At 40.6% G+C, this 22,355-nt stretch overlaps 1 protein-coding gene across 1 annotated transcript in view; it reads left to right on the forward strand.

The window, feature by feature from the left end:
* The first annotated feature begins 278 nt into the window (after positions 1 to 278).
* Positions 279 to 22,355, forward strand: part of LOC306858062 (retinoic acid receptor alpha-A) — a 190,443-nt gene continuing 168,366 nt past the window's right edge. Inside the window, exon 1 of the mRNA XM_079398439.1 lies at positions 279 to 546. The gene's annotated coding sequence lies outside the window, so the exon portion shown is untranslated. The remainder of the gene's footprint in view (positions 547 to 22,355) is intronic.

Raw genomic sequence — 22,355 nt, forward strand, 5'->3', positions numbered from 1 at the left:
ATTAACAATCATTTAATGCACATTGATATGCCCCAATGCATATATCATATATAATGTCTATTAATGTAATTATTGAAAGTTATGCTATGTTGTTATATCGGAAACAAAGGCAGTGATAGATATGCCTGCGTCCCCATGTGCAAACTATCCATCCTAAATTCTGTTATAGTTGTAATTTTCAATACTATTTAGGGCAGATAGGGTGGATAGTATGCACATTGGGACGCATGCTGTCAAAGATGGAGATGAGAGAGTTAACGGGACTTTGAGGAAACGGGGGCGGGTTCATTCACTCGTGTTGGGTTTCACACACACACACACACACACACATATAGAGACACAGTACACATGACTCTCCTATGGCCGCTGCTTCATACGGGGTTCTTACTCAACTTTTACTAAAAACACATTTGAAGGCTCTTAATGATGCGCTTGTTGCTGTTTTCTTGAGCGGACAGGGAACTTTACTGCAGCTGCAGCATCGTTCTGATGAAACTGCGCGGCAGGAGTTGAGGCGGTGAGCGGGGGCGGAGTCAACAGGTTCAGGTATTTATTCAAGATCATTCATTTACTCTCTCGCCTTCACTAAACATCCGCTGAAGATAACACATATGCCAGAGATGTTTTATTTAGCGATTAAATATGCAGCATGACACTGCAAGATTAACTTTGTAAGTTGTTTTGCATGAACATTCCTGATAGTGCTGAATAGAATGTGCAGCGTCTCAAAGAAAGCCTAGAACTACATACTGTACTACCTAGACAGCATTTTGGGGGCATATACCACTCATAAATGCAGTCTAGGAAGGCAGCTCTGTAGGTTTTGACAGTTATTGGTTATCATAATTTTGAGATTATTTCATTAGCTTACTTTAATATGGTGATGTGGTTCTTACTGTCTTAGTTTTGAAGTGAACAGTCAGTTGCTCATCATTTCACTGCACGCTGAAATACATGAGAAACACCTTGTCACTTTTGACAGGCAGGGTATATCGCAAATGTTTAGAAACATGATGATAATTCTGGTAAAAATATTTTTATTTCTTTTTAAACTCTATGGTGTTTGTATGCAGTAATGGTCAAATATTGATAAATTATATTTTCATATATCAAAAATGTATGTATGTGTATATATATATATATATATATATATATATATATATATACATTAACAGTGTTTTTGTCATTTACTTTTTCGTTTACTAATTTGATTGATTGATTGATTGATTGATTGATTGATTGATTGATTGATTGATTGATTGATTGATTGATTGATTGATCGATCGATCGATAGTAACCTTGGTACATGCCCTTCAATATTCAGATTAGTGGTGAACAATGTAGGTTTTTCCATTCCAATCTAATTAGAAAATACATAAGCATTTTGCAAAGTGGTGATTCTGTATGAATTTGTACAATGTGATTTGCATGGAAACATGAGATTTTTAGGGGAAAAAGAGAAAGCATGAAGGTCCACGCCTAACCGCACCCCTAAATCTAACCATCAGTGGAGCGTAAACAGATCATATTTTCATATGAGATCGTAAAATTCATACAAATTCACCACCAATTAACATTACAAATTGCCATGACAATGTGTTGAGTTTTTTATTGATTGATTCTTAAGCATTTACATCTGGCTCTCCTAAATATTTGGTTACATCCTGGACAACAGCAAGTGTAATTGGCAAATTCTTGGTGAAGAACTATAATTCCCTAAATCAGAAGATCCAAGAAGTTGCTATTACTATAGAAGCCAGAATCATGACAATGTTTTAAGCAAAAAAAATCTGATTCATCTTTGAGCTGAATGATTTGCTTTGTAGCTTAGAACACATTAGCAAAAATAGATCCAGAACCAAGGCTGCTGAGACAGTAACAGTGGTAACACTTGTGGGAACACATATTCACTATTAACTATTAAATGTTTTCCCTCAATAAACTCAAAATTTGCTGCTTTTTGATAGTAAGTAAAGTAGTTGTTGCAGAATAAGGCATTAATATGTGCTTATAAACAGCAATAGTACTAATAAACAGCAATACTCTGGTAATATGCATGCTAATAAGTGACTAGTTAATAGTGTTTCCCAATCTAAAGTGTTACTGTAACAGCTTAGCTATCTCAAAACACAATAATGAATTGAATAAGACAAATTCAGCAAGATTGGCAAGATGAATGTGAGAACTTGTCTTCATATGAATGTAGACAGACACGATAGACTGAAAATGTCTTATTGTTGCAAAGGCTTTGTATATAATTATATAGCCAAATACAATTTTATACTGTGGAGGTTTGGTAACACTTTATTTTAGGGTCTCTGAACAAGTTGCTTATTAGCATGCATATTACTAGAATATTAGCCATTTATTAGTACTAATTAAGCACATATTAATGCCTTATTCTACATGGCCTTATTCTACATCCCTAATCCCACCCAATACCTAAACTTAACAACTACCTTACTAACTATTAATAAGCAACAAATTAGGAATTTATTGAGGCAAATGTCGTAGTTAAATGTGAATAAGTGTTCCCTATTCTAAAGTGTTACCGGAGGTTTTATTTATTGTATTTTCCCATTAACTCAAAATGTTATTCTGTAGAGTTTTATGGACGATAACTAATGCAAACTCTGTTAGCTCGTAGGTAATTAAATCAAGGTCATAGTACAATACACTCTTCTCACACGCAGTGTCCTGTTCACTGCTGTCAAGTATGTGTGTGAGTTCAGACCTATCGTATTTACCTGTTAAACTTTGCCTCGTTTCAAATAACTCTTGTATGTGTTGGTTGTTTTGGCCATGATTTCAATCTTAAACAGCTGTTACGTACTGTGTGTGTTGATATACAACACCAATGCAAACAATGTTCAATATAACACACAGGTAACAGGAAACTGCATTGTAATAATGGCTATAATATTTCACTGTATATGTTTTGTTGTTTGACGTTCCAAAATCACGCATTATCAGCTCTTTCTTCTTCTCCTGATGAGCAGAGCCCAGTTGTTCTTAGTCCACTTCTTTAAACGATGAGTAAGGCCAGTGTCAGCATGGGATGGAAAAAGCATTCTGGCATTAAAAACATGATAGTGACTCAACATCTCCTGGCAAATGATATTTAATTATTTCAATTGCTCTGTTTTCGAAATTTTATTTCTGTTGTTTTTGTGTGGTGTATGGACCAGATTGTTTTGCTAATTAAATCAGACGTGTATTTGGTATGCTTGACTGTAATTTGATAGAGCTTCTGTTATTGTAGAGTATAGAGTATAACTGCTTCATTTTGAGCCTGATTTTTACCTCTTTATAGTTCTTAGAATGGATTTATTATATCACATAGCCATATTGTTCAAAGAAGCTTTTCTTTTCTCTTTGACCTTGTTGCATTATATTACATTATGTTGAGTATGTTTGTGGAGAGCTGTCTTTAACTGTAACAGAACTATCAATGTTTACATGTAGCTATCTGAATAATAACACTCTTAAATCTCTATAATGCCGCTGATTTATGAACGGTACTATACTAAAGTTTATTACTGCAGTGATGCAAGAGCACATGGTAGGTTATACAACCAGACAGCACACATGCAATTAACTTGCAAAACGTTTTTTTATTTTTTTTTTCTGTGAAGTTTCTGGAGACACTGCTAACTTTTCAAATCATTGCCCAGCTTTCTATATGCGACCCAACATGCAGCTTCTACCTCAGCCAATGGCTGGACCACCAGTTTGTCTGAACTATTTATCTATGTGTGTATGTATCACAACACATAGGAGCCAGGGAACGAAGGAGCGAGTAGACGAGGAATTCTTCAAAACACACGTAGGAGACACAGAATGACAATTAACGACTTTCAAGACCGGACCCCAGAGACAGGGAAACACAGGGCTTAAGTAAGAAAACTAAATGAGGACAAACTAGATAATTAAAGAAACACGGCTGGGGACTAATAAACTAATGATGAGAACAGAAAAAACTAATATGGGCACGAGAGGAAGGGAAGCACAAGACACAGGAAGACAGGACTGACATTTACTCCCCCCTCCTGGACATCCAACGGGGGGGGGCTCTGGAGGCCTCAAGGGGCAGGGTTCAGGAGCAGAAGGCCTCCAGGGCGGTGCCCATTCCGGGACTCGGCCTCTACGGCTGGAGCTCTACTAATCCCCCTAAAAAAATCCTTGGGGAAAGTAGGGGCTCTATCTGGTTGGCATTCTGGAGGAGCGGGCACTTTGGGGGCTCTCGGGAGGAGCGGACTCTTGGGGGCGCTCTGGAAGCGCAGACTCATGGGGGGTGCTCTGGAAGCGCGGACCCTTGGGAGCGCTCTGGAAGTGCGGACACTGGAGGAATGGGCACTGGAGAGGCGGGCACTGGAGGAGCGGGCCCTGGAGAGGCGGGCACTGGAGGAACGGGCCCTGGAGAGGTGGGCACTGGAGGATACTGTCGAGGGGCCGGCATTGGAGGGCGCAGGCACGGCATAGCACTTTCGAGGGGCTGGCACTGCAGGGCGCTCTGGAGGCGCAGGCACAGCATAGCGCTTTCGAGGAGCTGGCACTGGGCTTGGGTGAGCCGCAGACGGCGGCGTTGCTTTCGCTGCGGACGGCGGACTTGGGAGAGCCGCGGATGGTGGGCTTGGGGGCTGGCGTTGGCCACGGCAGCTGACTTGCGTTGGCCGCGGACGACGGTGGGCTGGTTCTGGCTCGGGACCGGACACTTCCCAGACTCTGGAAGATTCCTTCTCTCCAACTTAGTCCAGTGGTGTCCGGGAGGTCCACGGGGTGATGGAAATTGGCCCTGAGCCAGTATAGATGATTGAGGGTGGCGTCATACCACACCATCGCTGCGGCGATCTTGCAGAACTCCCCGGCGTACTCATAGAATGGGACATTTCGACGGGCAGGGGCGATGATCCGAGCGGCGACTTCCATAGAAGTGTCGGTCAAGGTCCGGTCTTCTGTCACAACACGTAGGAGCCAGGGAACAAAGGAGCGAGGAGACGAGGAATTCTTCAAAACACACAATCTTTAATGATCCAAACCACTGAGCACGTAGGAGACACAGAATGGGGGATGTACAGATATTTTTACAAGATGGGTGTTCAAATTTTGTGGTAAAAGATGGTAATGCTATGGTGATTTTACTGCCTGAAGCCATGATGCAGCATCCAGTGCCTCTAGAGAGCATGTGAGTGTGAGAAAAGATGGAGAGATGGAGGGAAGGCAGGAATAGGAGCAGGGACTGGGAAGTTAAACCCTTATGATTCCTGGAGTGGATGAAAGCACAGACGGCTCTGTGCGGGTTACTTGGGAAATACAGAGGTTCTTTACCTTCAACATATACACACAGTGAAATGGTTAGGTCTTGAGTCCACTTATTTTAATACACTATCGTTTTATCTTCCTGCTTCCTTTGATGGTATTAGATAATCTCTATGTGTCAGATGAGACGAATCCCTGTGCTCATGAGAGCAAGAACGAACGAGTTACAGAGATATAAAGAATAGATAGATGTTGAGAAAGAAAGAGAGAACAATTAGGTCAGTCTGGTAGGAGAACACTTACCCGCTAAAAAATGCTGGGTTATTTTTTTTATTTTTTATGAAAGCATTAAAAAACTTTCATTACATGAATTAAAACAACAACAACAGCAACAACAACAACAACAACAACAAAAAAATATATATATTATTTTGTATACTTATCATTTTCATTTAGCTTAACTTGATATACCAAACTAATAAAACTACAACTGAAATAAAATTATTTAAAAACTATAAAGACAACAAATATACAAACTAATTCAAGATTTAATAGTACAAAAGAAGTTCTCACATGTTTTAATATGAAGGGACAAAAATCTAATTTGATTTAGGGTTGTGGGCCGAAAGTAGATGCTGCATTATTATATATATATCATAACAAAATATATAATCTAAAAAACAAATTAGAAATTATGGTAACACTTTATTTTAGGGTCTCTTAACTAGTTGCTTATTAGCATGCATATTACTAGAATATTAGCCATATATTAGTAGTAATTAAGCACATATTAATGCCTTATTTTACATGACCTTATTCTACATCCTTAATCCTACCCAATATCTAAACTTAACAACTACCTTATTAACTATTAATAAGGAGCAAATTAGGAATTTATTGAGAGAAAAGTCGTAGTTAATAGTGAATAAGTGTTCCCTATTCTAAAGTGTTACCAATCAATCCAATTAATATTGAAGCATTATAATTCAAAATGCTCTACATGCAGCAACATAAGCAGTTTGGTCCTCTTCAAGCAGTAAGAAATAAAAAGCGTGAAACACTGAATACATACACTGAAAAAAGTGTGTTGATTTTAATCATGTAAATCGCTTCCACATGAATCAGTTAAGGAACACAAACATAATTTCTTCATTGAGTACATTTTGAAGTAGATTTAGCCTAACTATTTTTATAAATCATTTTGAGTATTAAAAGTCTATTTTGAATTGCCATTTATCTCTTCTCCATCAACATGGATATTTATTTTCACTGAACTTATTGCAGTCCATTCTGGGATTGCCTAACCATGGAGGAGGCATGCAAAAAGTTGCTGCCCACATTTTGAAACACCCTTTGCATTGAGAGCACAACTATGATGTCTTAATATGCTTAGTAGGCAGCTGACTAGGTTTTGGAACAGAGCTGGTGTATGTGCATATGCCAATTTCTCATATGAATTTTTAATCATAGGTGTTTCCCACAGATATTTTATTGGACCTACAGGAAAAAGTGACTCTAGAAAATAATCAAAACTTATATAACAGGGTGGAGCAGAAAATAAAGCAAAGGGAAAATAATAGTTTTAGTTATACTTTTCGACCTTCAGATATAGCTCTGGAGATGTGGACTATATCACTGGGTTGGTTACTTAATCATACACTAAGGAAAGTGATGTGTGGAGCATACTGTATAGACTCTGACCCTGCCCAAAATCTTGTATTTGGATTTGTGTCCTGTCTTGCATAAGCCCATGCAATGTGATCTCATTAACTTTGAAAAGTATCATAGGTAAAGTCTGAGTCTGGTGTACATCACTGATCTATAGCCTAATAGAGAACTGGATTGCTCATGAAGCCACTGTGCCACCATATTGGTATTCCCTAGTATTCCCATACATTCTAATACATTCTAATAGTACTAATGCTGCGTTCAATTCCTAGATGACAACACTGATGTTCAACTCAGTGCTATTCACCAAACAGATAATTACAACATGGCGTAAATGTATCTTATTTTAATAGGAAATTAACTGTTTTTAATGAAAACATCACCCAACAAAGTGTTTTTATATCTGAAGTCTCCTTGAACATTATTAAAACACAAACTTCCTAAACATGTAATTGGTTATTTGTTTAATGGCGGGAATTTCCTGCTCATTAAAAAGTCACGTTAGTATTCATTACAGTAGCAAACATCAGATGAACATAAGACGAGATCCTCAACATATGTAGGCTATTTAAAATGACTAAGTGCTCATTCTGAAATCTGAATAAAGATTTATGCTTTGTAACATTTGCACATATACCTTAATTTGCGCAGTTAGGATATTCCATCAATAACTGTTTCAATACGCATGCTGTTAACAAAATCATTGTTGAAGCATTTGCAGTTAGTCTGCTGTTCGAATAAAAACAATATTACAACACAATTACATAAATAAATAAAAAATTATGTAAACGTGAATATTGTTTCCCTTGTACAACAGACTAACTGCTAATTTTTGTACAATGATTTTGTTAACAGCATGCATTTTGAAACAGTTATTAATTTAAACGTCGGTTAAATTAATAATTAATTCAACAACATAAACATAAAATTTACTCCTATGGAAACTAGAAATGCCATAGAATTTGCAATTAGAATTTCTTGAAGAGTCTGAAATAGATGTTGCTAAAATAGGAAGCAAAATATGCACATCATAATTTGTTAAAAAATAATGCTGACATCATATGGCACGGACTTAAAGACATGAAACTTTATTTCTGAAATGATGCATGGTGAGTAATTGTAATATTTATTGTATATTCAAATCAATTTCTGATATGAATGGCAGATCAATTTTCATGTTTAATATTTCCTGCATAATCATGTGTTGGATCAATTACCTGTGTTGGAAAGTGCACAGCTGACACACACACCTTAATGATTTAAATAGTTCGCGTATCGTGCCCGAAAAGACCATAACCATTGCAGATAGCATCTGAAGTAAAAATTAATTTACATACACATTTACTAAAAACTAATCCTATGTGACTGATATATACTTCAAATTGGTCAAGGTTTTGGCTGTCAGTCAATAAATTGAAAATATTAAATGGGTCCTGACATAGATTTTTTATTATTTTGATATGCTCCTTGAGGTTTACAGATAATGTTAATAAAGTTGTTTTGCACTAACAAACTAACTAACTTAATAGAAAACCTATTATTTTCAACCCTCATTCTAAACCTCTCTCTGAAACAGGCTGTTTTTAAGGGGTGGGTCCTTTAAGGCTTCTCAGTGGTTGGCCACTTTTATGACTGGCTAATGTCATTGCATAGGGAACATTATCAATGCCTCCTCACTATTGCATGTGAGTGTTTTGACCAAATGTTGTTTAAACCAAACATGTTAAAGCAAACTTTCTTTCACTCCATTTGTCCTATTGACGACAGACTCAGGCGCTTGGACTGTAATGAATGTGCATCTGTATACTTTTTCCAATGTTGACAAGATAGTGGCAGTGATTGTAATGTCTGTTCACTTTTGACGCAATGCGACTCGCATTCAGCGTGATCAAGTGTCAAGTCGTTAGCGGCTGAATGCCAGTAGGCAGGGCCTATGTCGATGTGTTGCTCTGGAGGCAGTTTTTAAGGAAACAACTGTGCCCAACTGATGTGACCTTGTCCCTCGGATCCAAAATGAGCCGTCTTCTGAGGGTTATTACATAAATGCTTTTTTTTTTACTGATGATGGGGACATTTTAAGTAATGAAACTTGCAGGATGTATTAAGCATACAAAGACATCTCCTGTATCAAAATATTAAGGGAAATTTGGTTTCTCATGTCATGACCCCTTTAACAATTGTTTACATGATTCATGTAATTCCTAACTGAATAATTTTTAACATGAGGTATACAGCACAGTATGAGGTATACAGTAAGAGTAAATGTGAGTGTGCACTGAAAATAAAAATATTATTTGCAAATATTACTTTACAAAAACATACTGGTAGCACTTTATTTTACAGTCCTGTTCCTCATGTACATACTGTGTACTTATTGTAATAATTACAAAAACTAGGTACTAACCATGAACCTACCCCTAAACCTTACCCTACCCCATGTAGTTACCTTATATTACCAGTTCTTTCTTGTGTAAGTACACTGTAAGTACATTGTAAATACACGTAAGTACGCGTACTGTAAAATAAAGTGCAACCAACATACTTTATAATAAATATGTAAAATTATTTAATTCCTTTAAATAAAAAAGACCATTAATCTATTATCCACATAGTGTAGGTTTCCTGAAGTTACTGGTCAAGACAAGTTCAGGTGTACAAGACCTACTTTGATTCATGTTGACTTGAACATCAACACCTCAATGCGTTCAAGACTGTCCCATACACCCTCAAGGACCAAAGTGTGGACCTCAAGGGCAAGTTTGATTCATAATCAAGAATCTGAGCAGTATTTGGAAGCCACTGTATTCATGTTTAGTTGGTTACATCATTGTAGGACCAAAATACACCGAAATTATCACCAATATCAGTGCAGTAAAACACTCAAGCATTATGGTAACATCATACACACTGTAATTAACTAGCAGACCGTAAACTGCAGACAAGCTCTCAGGTTACATTACGATGTAATTACATGTCACACAGCCCTAGGCACTCTACTATAAAAAGAAAGCCAAGCCTGTCCTTTCTCTAATTGAACCTGATAACATTTTCAGAGAAAAGAGGCCTTATTGTGATCAGCAGAATTCCCCACTCCCTCCCTTTGCTGCCAGTATCAGTTTCTCCAGCGCTATCTCCAGAGCTTAGCCCCTCACCAGATACACATGGAGCTGAGCATGCCAAGGAAAACCCAGGCCCTGAAAACCATCTACCCTGCTGTGCCTTAGACTCTCTCCCTCTCTCTCTTTCGGTCTAATATTATCCCATCAGCCTGTGAGAGCTTGCCCTAACATAATCTCAGCAGGCCTGTCAGCTCTATAATCTGGCTATAAGTAATTATTGGTGGTGTATTTATGTTCCCTAGGCAGTTGTTAGTGGTTGATGGTGGGTAGGAGCAAATAGTCTCACATACCCAGTCTTTTGACTATCAGCATAAAGTGTGGTCCACTTCACAGTTTATTCTAACCTAAAACTGCCGTTTTAAACAGGAAGCGACAGTCTGACAGCCATGCAAATTAGCCTACGAGAGTTAGGTTGTTTTTTGCTTATTGTTTAGGGGTGGGAAAATAAAAAAAATATAGTTTACTTGACAATAAATAATCTCAAACCTTATGATTTAAAGATTTAATCTCACAGAACTCTACTTTTTATGTAAAAAAATTCAAATAAAAAAATAACGACCTTATTCAACAATTTCTTCACCATTATCGAAAGTACCACGACGCATGCGCGTGCTGTGTCTTGTTTACAAGAAGAGGAATGCGATGTGCATGCTTTGTGGTACTCTTCTATAAGACAGAAGATTGTCACTCGGGGGAGAAGAATTGTTTAATAAAGTTGTTATTTTTGTTTTCTTTGCATACAAAAAGTATTCTTTTAGAGGGTTGGAGAGCTCTCGGATTTCATCAAAAATATCTTAATTTGTGTTCTGAAGATGAAAAAAGGTGCTACAGGTTTGGAACGACATGAGGGTGAGTAATTAATGTCAGAATTTTAATTTTTGGGTGAACTAACCCTTTAATGCTAGCTGATCAGATTAAAGCTTTTCAGTTTCCCAGGCTCATTGAGAAAGTGCCTGTAGCGACATTTCTGTAAGAAGGCTATTAAGTTTTTCTTGCACATTTTGTGACACTTTTCATAGTGAAATGTCCAGTGGCCCTAAATGGGGAAAACGAGTGGCCCTAAATGGGTCACCATACTTGGCCACACATCACATTCTTTCATTTTCTTTCCTCTCCTTTAAATATGCATTCCGTTTTTCCCATAACTGAGTAGTGCTAAAAGGTTAATGATCTATTGTTTGAAAATAAAGTCCCACCTATACCAAAACCTAACCTATAGTGTTGCAAAAAGCATTTGCTGTATAGGAACCATGCCATTTTTGTGTGGTTCTGCAACTCTTTTAATGAAAACATCACCCAACAAAGTGTTTTTATATCTGAAGTCTCCCTGAACATTATTAAAACACAAACTTCCTAAACATGTAATTGGTTATTTGTTTAATGTCGGGAATTTCCTGCTCATTAAAAAGTCACGTTAGTATTCATTACAGTAGCAAACATCAGATGAACATAAGACTTAATTAATTAATTAACTTAATTCAACAACATAAACATAAAATGTACTCCTATGGAAACTGTAAATGCCATAGAATTTGCAATTAGAATTTCTTGAAGAGTCTGAAATAGATGTTGCTAATATATGAAGCAAAATATACACATCATAATTTGTTAAAAAAATAATGCTGACAACATATGGCACGGACTTAAAGACATGAAGCTTTATTTCCGAAATGATGCATGGTGAGTAATTGTAATATTTATTGTATATTCAAATCAATTTCTGATATGAATGGCAGATACATTTTCATGTTTAATATTTCCTGCATAATCATGTGTTGGATCAATTACCTGTGTTGGAAAGTGCACAGCTGACACACACACCTTAATGACACACCCTGGTTCGGCAACTCTTTGAGCTCTTTTTACAGGAATCATACCTGAGTGCATCGCAAATGCAACACTGTACCAGGTGAGCTATTGAGCTAGTTTACCACTTTGGAAAAGTCATACATATGGAGCTGGTTATGTAATGGAAATGGCAAAATGTATCTGTTTACAAATTATGCACTGGTAAAAGTATTTTGAGGTCACAGCATAGTGTTATGCAAGAAACACACACAAAATAATCAATCTTTTACTGGAATCATAATTTGTTTGAAAATTAATAAAAGTTATTGGTATTTTACTGCCACTAGTGTTCATTTCAGCTTGAAATTGCATTGAATTATGTGGGTGTGTTTTGGAGTTTTGCTAAAATGTAGGCTGAGGTTATTCCAATGAGTCTATGTTGAACTTTTAAACGTTTTCATAAATATATGATAACCCAAATCCTAATGTTGACAAGAACAGCTTTGAGGCTGTAAAAAAGGGAATATTTTTAAAATAACCATCCTTCAGCATGGACAAAGTAGAAATGTTTCTATTACTACTATGGCACATATGTATATTATATATTTTTTTCAGTTATGTGAATTATTTAGTTTTGCTCTGCAGGTGGATTTAGGAGGAGCGATAATGTAGTGTAATAATTTTCAAAAAATACAGAGTGACTAGAGCAAATGGAACATTCTGATCATCTCATGGGAAATTTTTATTTTCAGCAGCAGATAAAGTAAAGTGTGATGTCCCACACGTTTTGTTCCATGTCTGAAGGATTAGTGTTCCAGGTCTTAAGATCATCCCACACCCCACACAAAAATCATCCTTTTTGCTGTCTCTCTCAGTTTCCCCGTTTTCTTTTTTCCATTGCACTTTTTTTTGTTTTCTTATGTCTTTCTCTCTTCTTTAGCTCCTTTTCTGTCTCTTCGCTCAGCACTCTGGGACATGCTGTTGATTTTTCATTTGGAGTGGAGCCGCGCAATACAGCGCCACTGTAACATTAACTCTTTCCTGCCCTCTTTGGCCTCTGTTTGACTAACATGATGCACAAAACCACCACAACTCTCACAGCTTTTACTATTCCACACCAATTAGAGGTTTCTTTCTTGTCAATTTGGTGCTAATTTGCCACACGGCCTCTATAAAACAGTCTCCAGGATGGTGAAGCTTTTGACTGTTTTCCTTTCTTTTTATTGGTTTCTTTTCTGTTGCTTGCACCGCTGAATTCCAGCATGCTCTACATGCTGAGTTTTGGTCGAGGAGGGAGAATGGCTTCATTCTTGCGGCCAGTCGTGTGGTGTTCTGCAATGGGATGGGCAGCCGTACGGAGTCACACTCGGTCAAAAAAACATGGGTGCGCTTAGGTTTGCCGAGCAGTGAAGCCTGAACAAACTGCTGCCCACTTAAGAGGTCATGTGGATGTGTTGTTGCACTGAGGCTGGTGGTTAGGTAGGGCTTTTTGTAAGTCCTACTGTTAAAGGAAAGTTCTGGATGTTGTAGTTCAAGGGTTAGTTCACTCAAAAATGAAAATTCTGTCATTGTTAACTATAAACCCATAACACTTTCTTTTTCATTTTCAAAGTATAAATTATGGTATTTTTACATCTCTCTCTCTCTCTCTCTCTCTCTCTCTCTCTTTTTTTGCTATCCATTCAAAGTTCATGTGACCAACATTTGTGTGCTACAAAAAGTACAAAAATACATTGTAAAGTAATAATAAATTGAACGGTTTACAGAGACATGATTGCTTTGTATGACAGACATAATTTTGGCTTTAATTCACATACAAATTTTGATCACTCCACACACACACATATATGACACATCAAATATTGTAAAGAGAAACCCAAATATGCTTGGTTCTCAAGTATCAAGCAACTACAGTGAATGAAAGTCATTCAGGTTTGAGGGATATTTTGAGAGTAAATTATGCCAAAATTTTCATTTTGGATGAACTATCCCCTTTAAGCATTTTGTTTTGATTTGTTTTGACATCATCTGTGAAATGTTGTTAACCACGTAATCATCCATAGTTTAAAAAAAAGTCTTACAGGGGATATTTATGAGTCAGGTAAAAAAAAAAAAAAAAACTTGTTAATAATGTCTGGGAAGAGTTCTTTATCAGTGAACATTTACCACCAGAAACCCAGTAACTTTTACATGATTTGAGCAAGGAGACCAGAAAGGGGCCGTTTGCATGGAGCAAACAGCACCCAAAGGAATTACATCAGTAATGCAGAAGCAGAAGTTCATTCATCTAGAAAAGTAGTCCTACTTTAAATAGATGTTTTAGGCAAATTTACTGATTAAATACATTTTACTGAATAATTAATATATGCGCTTTCACAAATTGTTTCTTTCACAAATATATTTCTTCAGCAACTTATTGTTTCACATTTTTGCTTTTATACCATACATTTGTTTCCCAAAAAAAGGATAATGAATAAAATGTAGTGTTTTACTGTCATTAGTGTTAATTTCAGCTGGTGAACTGCTGTTAATTTTATGTATAGGCATGTTTTAGAATTTTGCAGGAATGTACTGTAAGTAGAGGCAAGAGTTTGTGCTGAAATCCTCAGTCTCCACGGAAATGAGTGACCAGTACAGTTCCTTAAACTACAGCACCGTATTTAAGCAGATGTTCAGAAATAGCCAAAAAGGCCCTCAAGGCAACAACCAGATACTTTCATGGCCTATGGTACTTTATTATGCGTATTACACAGCTACTTGCCAAACAAATAAATAAATGTACTTGAAATATTGATTTTAGTTAAAATAATTATTTTATGTGAGAAGAAAGAGCACAAGAGACATAAAACAAGTACAGCTATATGAAATTAGTTACTTTACAATGGTAAATTATGCAGTTTAGTGGTTACTGTACAAATATATTTGACTGTGTAAGATCCACACATTTGGCCCAAAGAAGGCATCCAATATTGGTTGAAGGTTTCCTGCGTGTTTGGTCTTTTCAATGCACGAAGTTCTTTAATTTAACTCTAATATGACTCCATTTTATTATTTAATCTGACTCCATTTTATTATGACTTCGTATTTAGGTTAAAATGCAAATTGATTGTTTGTCTATTTCTAATTAGTATTCTTCTGATATTTGATTATTCTAGTTAACTGTTGACTTTATATTTACTCGTTCATTCGGGTGCTCATGTTGCTAACAAGAATACAACGTAATCTACTAGAGTCAATAATTACAGAGTAAAACAGAATAAGGTCAAATGTAACAATTTATTATCAGTCAGGTAAATACTTATGTGTTATGCCAGTTACACAGCCAATTCAAAGAGATCAAATCTTATTTCAAAACAAAACATTAAATTCCCAAAGATAAATCTACGAGTAAAAGATGCATACCTGACTTTATAGAAATACATAGTGTGAAGTATCGAGACACACCACATTACGGGCTTCTGGCTACAGAAAATCGCCTCGATCCTTTTGTAACATTTCCTTAAGTGCTTCAGACAAGACCCAATACCCCCCGAGATGGAGATAGGAACTAACAATTGTAATTTGCAAGTTAAAGGTAATTTTGATGAAAAGGAACTGATGCATATGTCAGAGAGGTGTTTTCCCGCATTTTCTCTCAGTGGGATGTGGCGACAGATGTCTGTATGTTAATGTTGTCCATCTCAGAAGTTCAAAGTGTCTGAGGTTCTGTAATTCTTACAACTGCAGGACGCTACTATTCACCTGCCATAATTAGTGTTGTTCATACTGAAATAGAAGTATTCCCTTGTCAACACTGGCAGCATCAAAGCATCAAAAATAAAATATGACAATTGTCTATTACATTATATTTGCATCCATCAGTGTTTATTTTGTGTTGATGATCGGCTGACTGTGCATTTTACATTCTATATCAATTGCATTTTTGTATGAAGGTTTTGATGAACTAAGTTCCATTTGCATTTCAGCATATGGCCTCTTTTTTATTGTTTATGCAAATGAAACCATAAAATGATGCCAATTATCAGTCAACATTAATCAGGCGTGTTCAGTGAGGATACATGTAATATGCAAATTTTGGTAAACAAGTATCACATAAAGCTGTCTGGGCATGGGCCAATAATATTTCCCCATAATTACCAATACACATGAGTTATATATACATCTGTTGCCATTTTTCAAGTCACCGGTTGTTCTTGTCAAACCTGCGGTGTCTTTTATGTTGCGTGCAACTGCGTAACTACATCAGGACTTTGCGCAGTGATTGATTCATTGCACCGGGAAGGCGAGGGAGCCAATGAAAACAAACTTGGTCCATAGACACCTCAAAACATATTGATGAATGCCAGCACCAGTGTCTCATTGAAACTGTGTTCAGCAAATTGGGCAGAACAAGACAGATGTGGCGCTGTAAATGACTGAAGCACCACTCTCTGCTTGGTGTCATCGCAACAGTGATTAGAACACGTCCGTGTACTGCCCCTCCTCTTCATTGAGTGTGGATTGGAGCTGCCTGCAGCTGAATAGAGCCCCCGCAGGGCCCATCAACATCCAGAACATTATGGAAGGGTCAGAGCTCAACACAAAGAGTGACAAAGAGAGTTAAATACAGTGCTTTGTGATTTCAGGCTTTTTTCAAAGCCGTTGCTCCTAGGGATGCACCAGTATTTTCGTAGACATACATAAAGGCAGCACTGTAGTAATATTCTGAAATACCTGATATTGGGAGTGTGATTGTTTTATTTTTTTATATGTTGTATATATTTTATTCATCAACACAACTTGTTCTAAAAGAAACCAAACTATCAAGCTTTCCATTTTTGCCAAGGAACACTGACAGACTGACAGACATTTTGGAATGGAGCACATAAGTGAAATTAAATGACATCAGTTTCATCTTCCCACTTGCTAATGTGAGAAACCCCACTCCGAGCAATTCAAAAGCGGATGAAAACACAGATGCCCTGTCTTTCAAAAAAAATCTTCCATTTAGCTTCCACTCCAATCCTCACAATTTACATTCTTTAGTCTTAGGCATGGAATGCTGCAAAAAAAGGCAAGCAGAGTTACACAAACAATCATATATTCCAGTGATGTTATACTAAATATCTGCACTCTTATAATATATCCTAATATATATATATATATTGTGGTGGGAGGAGCAAACGACAGACACAGTGGGTGTGGCGTCAGGCCTCGGAGAGGTTTTTATTAAACAATAATAATCAAAATAGTGTCCAAGGGGAAAAAGTGTCCAAAATAAACAGGGGATCTGGTGTCCTCGTCGTGCTGCGGGGTACGTGAAGGAGGGCAGTGTTCAGAAAGGAAGGGTCCAGGGAAGGGGCGGAGTCCGGTGGCCGCACGCGCTCCCCTCTCGGGTCCGAGAGCGAGTGGCGGCAGCTTCTCTCGAGCTTCGTCCTACTCCTTGGCCCCCGGAGCTTCTGGGGGATTAAACGGCCCGGCATACTGGTCCGTCAGCCGTAACGGGTGCGGCAGTCTCCCATCTCGACGCGCCCTTCCTGGACCCGCGAGGACACCAGCGTGCATGCACGGGGAAGAGACCGGTCTCCCGAGGAGAGGCGCGCTCGGCATTTAAACGGCGGCGGTGATGAGGCTCTATTCACATCAGGTGCACCTCATCACACGCCGCCAGCCCTGGCTGTTTCAGCGCCCCTCCTCTCTCACACACCCACTCCCGTCGGGAGCCTGGTGAAGGGCGGCGAATACGGGACGGGGTGGTGATGACAATAAGGGGGGAGGCAGCCGACTCGTCACAATATATATATATATATATATATATATATATATATATATATATATATATATATATATATATATATATATTGTATGGTATATGTATATAGAGACTAATCATAGAACTAAATAACAGAACTAACTTATTGTCAGAGGGTCACCGCAGTCTCCACCAAAGACACTCACCAGATCCCAATCCCCTGATTTCTGATCACTGCCACCTGTCAGCACTAATCAGCAGCACTATATCACTGCACTCCTCCCGTTCACTCACTATCTGGTCTCAAACTGTCCATGTTGACTAACCTGACCCACTTAACTTTTGTCTACTTACCAGTTGTTCCAGTGTTCCTATCCCTGTTCTCCACCACTCCAGTTCTCCACCGTCTCCACGCTCCACTGTTACCTCCGGATCCCCTGGAAAAGGAAAAAGGACATTCACACTCAGATAAGCCCTTAGAGACGTTCCCATTCCCCGCCTGCTCACCTGGACATTTTGCTCATCTCATTCCCCTCTGCTACTACTCAATAAACCTGTTGATTGTATTACACTTACCTCTGTGTTCTGTGTCTATCTGCTGACAGAAGACCAGACCCGAACCGACGACCGGAGATGGAGTTCCCGAACCCCCGCCACTGCGGATCCCCTCGAAGAGCTGGTCAGCACTCTTCGAACAGCTCTCTCTCTGGTCACACACCCTCAGTCTGCCTCTGCCAGTCCCATGGCCATCCCTGCAAACTATTCGGGTGAGGCGGTTGAATGTAGTGGTTTTTTACTCCAAGTTTCACTCTACATAGAGATGCAATCCCATAAATTTTCCAGCGAATGGGCTAAAGTTGCCTTCCTGATCTCCCTGCTAAGCGGACGGGCATTGCTCTGGGCACGAGCCATCTGGAACTCACAGACCACTATAATTAACTCTTTCGATGCTTTCTCTTCCCACTTCCCACTCCAACTCATCTGCCTCCATTAAGGAGATTCTTCGACCAGTGACTATACTCTGCATTTCCGGACTCTGGCGGCCTCGTGTGGATGGAACGAGGCAGTGCTACTCACTGCTTACCGTCAGGGCTTGAATCCACAGATCAGAGCCCAGATGGCGATCTATGATTACACTGTTGGTCTGGAGAGCTTTATGCAGAAGGCCGTTAAGATCTCCCAATGTCTCACGGCTTATCAGCCGGACATAACCGCTCATTCTCTGTCCTCAACCGCTGCCTGTCATCTGGTACCAGAACCAATGCAAATGGATACTAATCGCCTCTCACGCACTGAGCGTGGTCGACGTCTCGCCACGGGGCTGTGCCTTAACTGCGGAGTTCCGGGGCACTTAATTTGGGTGTGTCTCTCTCGCCCCCCATGGCCAGCGGTGAGTACCCTCCAATTGGAGCCTGCTATCTGTACCCTACCACCGCTAACGGTACAACTGCTCACCCCACATCATTTAATTTCAGTACCCGCCCTTGTGGACTCGGGATCCTCAGGCAATTTCATCTCACAAGCCCTCCTAAAACAGCTTGATTTACCGAGAGACAGGCCGAGCTGAAGATCGAGACCATACAGGGAAAACCGCTCGGGCGTGGACACATCAAGTTCCGGTCTCCGCCGATCACTCTGCAAGTAGGCTGTCTTCATCAGGAGAGGATTTCCTTTCTGGTACTGGAGGGACCCACGTCAATATCATCCAGGGACGCCCCTGGCTATCTCAACATTCCCCCGAAGTCAGATGGGATACCAGCGAGATCCTCCGATGGAGTAAAACCTGTATCCAAAACTGTCTCTCCAACGTCCCTGTGCCCCTGGTTAGTAACCTGAAGCTCCAAGTTCATTCCACCCTAGTGGAGAGCCCCAAACCTCGTGAGGTTCCGACGATCCCATCTGACTACCTAGCGTTCCAGGATGTGTTCAGCAAACAGGCAACCACAAAATTATCACCGCACTGGCCATGGGATTGTGCCATCGACCTGCTGCCTGGAGCTATACACCCCAAGGGTCGAGTATACCCCCGTCCATCCCGGAGCGCAAGGCGATGGAGGATTACAAGGAGGCTGTCCAACAACAGTTAATTCACCCTTCCACCTCTCCGGCGGCCTCAAGCTTCTTCTTCATGGGCAAGAAGGACAGAGGCTTGTGGCCCTGCATCGACTACCGGACCCTCAATGATCACACTGACAAGCTCCCTTATCTTCTTCCCCTGGTTCCGGCCACCCTCGAGGAACTCTGTGGGGCCCGCATCTTCTCGAAGCTGGACCTGCGGAGAGCATATAACCTCGTTCGTGTCCGGGAAGGCGACGAATGGAAGATGGCGTTCATTACCCCCTCAGGCCACAATGAATATCAAGTCATGCCGTATGGCCTTTACAACTCTCCGTCCGTCTTCCAGGGGTTTATGAACGAGGTGTTCCAGGAGTTCCTCCACCAGTTTGTCATCGTGTACATAAACGATATCCTGATCTACTCCCAGAACCTGGTCGAACATCGCCATCACATGACGCATGTCCTACGCCAACTCAGGAAACACCACCTCTACCTGAAGCTTGAGAAGTCTCCTCTCAGCCCCCCTCACTTCCATGCTCCGTCAGAAACCCAAGTCTCTGTCCTGGAACTCCAAAGCTCGAGCCGCCTACAAGAAGCTCCAGGAGCCCTTCTGCACTGCTCCCATCCTCTCACATCCCGAACCCCAACTCCCATTCATAGTGGAAGTGGATGCCTCCACCACCGGCGTGGGAGCAGTGATGTCTCAATACTACGGAGAGCCTCCCCGACTCCACCCTTCTCCAGGAAGCTTTCCCCAGCGGAGCGGAACTACGATATTGGAAATCGGGAGCTGCTCACCATTAAATTGGCGCTGGAGGAATGGAGACACTGGCTGGAGGGAGCTCAACACCCCTTTACGGTCATCACTGACCACAAAAACCTGGAATACCTCTGAAGTGCTTGCTGGGCCCTCTTCTTCACCCGGTTCCAGTTTTCCATCACGTATCAACCCAGAGATAAGAATGTCAAGGCAGATTCCCTCTCACGTATCCATGCCCCGACAAACCCTCCACACCGGATCTCCAGCCGTCCTTGTGAGCCCCATCCGGTGGGCCCTGGATGAACAGATCCACATCGCCTCCATCACCAAACCCGCTCCGCTGGGAGGCCCAGAGGGCAAAACCTACGTGCCCACCTCCTTGAGGACTTCCCTTCTGGGTTCCCTGCATGCTTCCCCGGGCTCTGGACACCCAGGCAGCCAGCGTACTCTCTCGCTCCTCCAAGCTCGGTACTGGTTGCCCAGTATGGCCCAGGATGTCTCCCAGTACGTTCGTGGATGCTCAGTCTGCGCCATCTCCAAGACTCCACATCACTTACCCGCCGGAAAATTAGTCCCATTACCCATTCCACGTCGCCCCTGGTCCCACGTCGGAGTCAACTTCGTCACAGATCTCCCCAAGTCAGAAGGTTATACCTGCATACTCGTTGCAGTTGATAGATTCTCCAAAGCCTGCAAGTTAATTCCCCTCCGGGGTTTACCCACAGCCCTCGAAACAGCAGAGGCCCTCTTCCATAATCTCTTCTGCACCTTCGGCATCACGGAAGATGTCGTCTCCAACCGTGGGCCACAGTTTGTCTCCCGTGTCTGGAAGGCATTCTTCAAACTCCTCGATGTCACCGTCATTCTCTCTTCAGGGTATCGCCCCCAGACTAACGGCCAGACTGAGCGGAAGATTCAGAAGTTTGGGAGATATCTCCGGCCTACTGTCATGACAACCAGTACAGCTGGAACCGCTTCCTCCCGTGGGCCGAGTATGCACAAAATTCCCTCAAGCAAACCACCACCGGCCTCATCCCTTTCCAGTGCATACTCGGCTACCAACCCCCTCTGTTTCCCTGGACAGAAGAGCCCTCCGACTTTCCAGCTGTCGACCACTGGTTTCCGAGCGAGTGAGAGAGTTTGGGACTCAGCTCATGTCCAACTCCAGCAGGCAGTGCGGAGACAGAAGACCTATGCAGATGCCCGTTGGTCTGCCACCCCCGTCTATCATCTTGGAGATAAGGTCTGGCTCTCCACCCGGGATCTGCGTCTCCGCCTGCCCTTCCCCGCTATATCAGTTGTCCCTTTTCCATCGAGAGGCAGATAAATGAGGTCACCTTCCGTCTCCAACTCCCTGCACGGTATCGTATCCATCCAGCATTCCATGTCTCACTCCTCAAGCCTGTCTCTCCCTCTGTCACAGAACCCTGATGAGCCTGCAGTACCTCTTCCTCTCGAGATCATCGAGGAGCCCGTAGTCTACAGGGTGCAGGACATCTTGGGCTTCCTCGCCTGCTCACCTGGACATTCTGCTCATCTCATTCCCCTCTGCTACTACTCAATAAACCTGTTGATTGTATTGCACGTACCTCTGTGTCCTGTGTCTATCTGCTGACACTTATATATCTTAACTTATAATATGCATAGTAAGCATCAGAGCATTAAACTTGCAAGTGTCATGACAATTGACAACATAACATTAATTAATAAAAAAAAAATTGTTACAGTAATGAAAAAAATGTATTACAATGGAAATGAAAAAAAAAACAACAACATCATCAAAAGTACATCCGGATACATTGTGGTGACAGAGATGTTAAGCAACAGGATGAGATGTTTACTTACCTATCTGTCATGTAGTATCGGTTAAAGGGTTAGTTCACCCAAAAAATTTGTACTCACCCTCAAAGCATCCTAGGTGTATATGACTTTCTACTTTTAGAAGAATCCAATCGGAGTTATGTTAATTTTA

The sequence above is a fragment of the Barbus barbus genome, assembly GCF_936440315.1.
Source record: "Barbus barbus genome assembly, chromosome: 38".
Classification (NCBI taxonomy): Eukaryota; Metazoa; Chordata; class Actinopteri; order Cypriniformes; family Cyprinidae; genus Barbus; species Barbus barbus.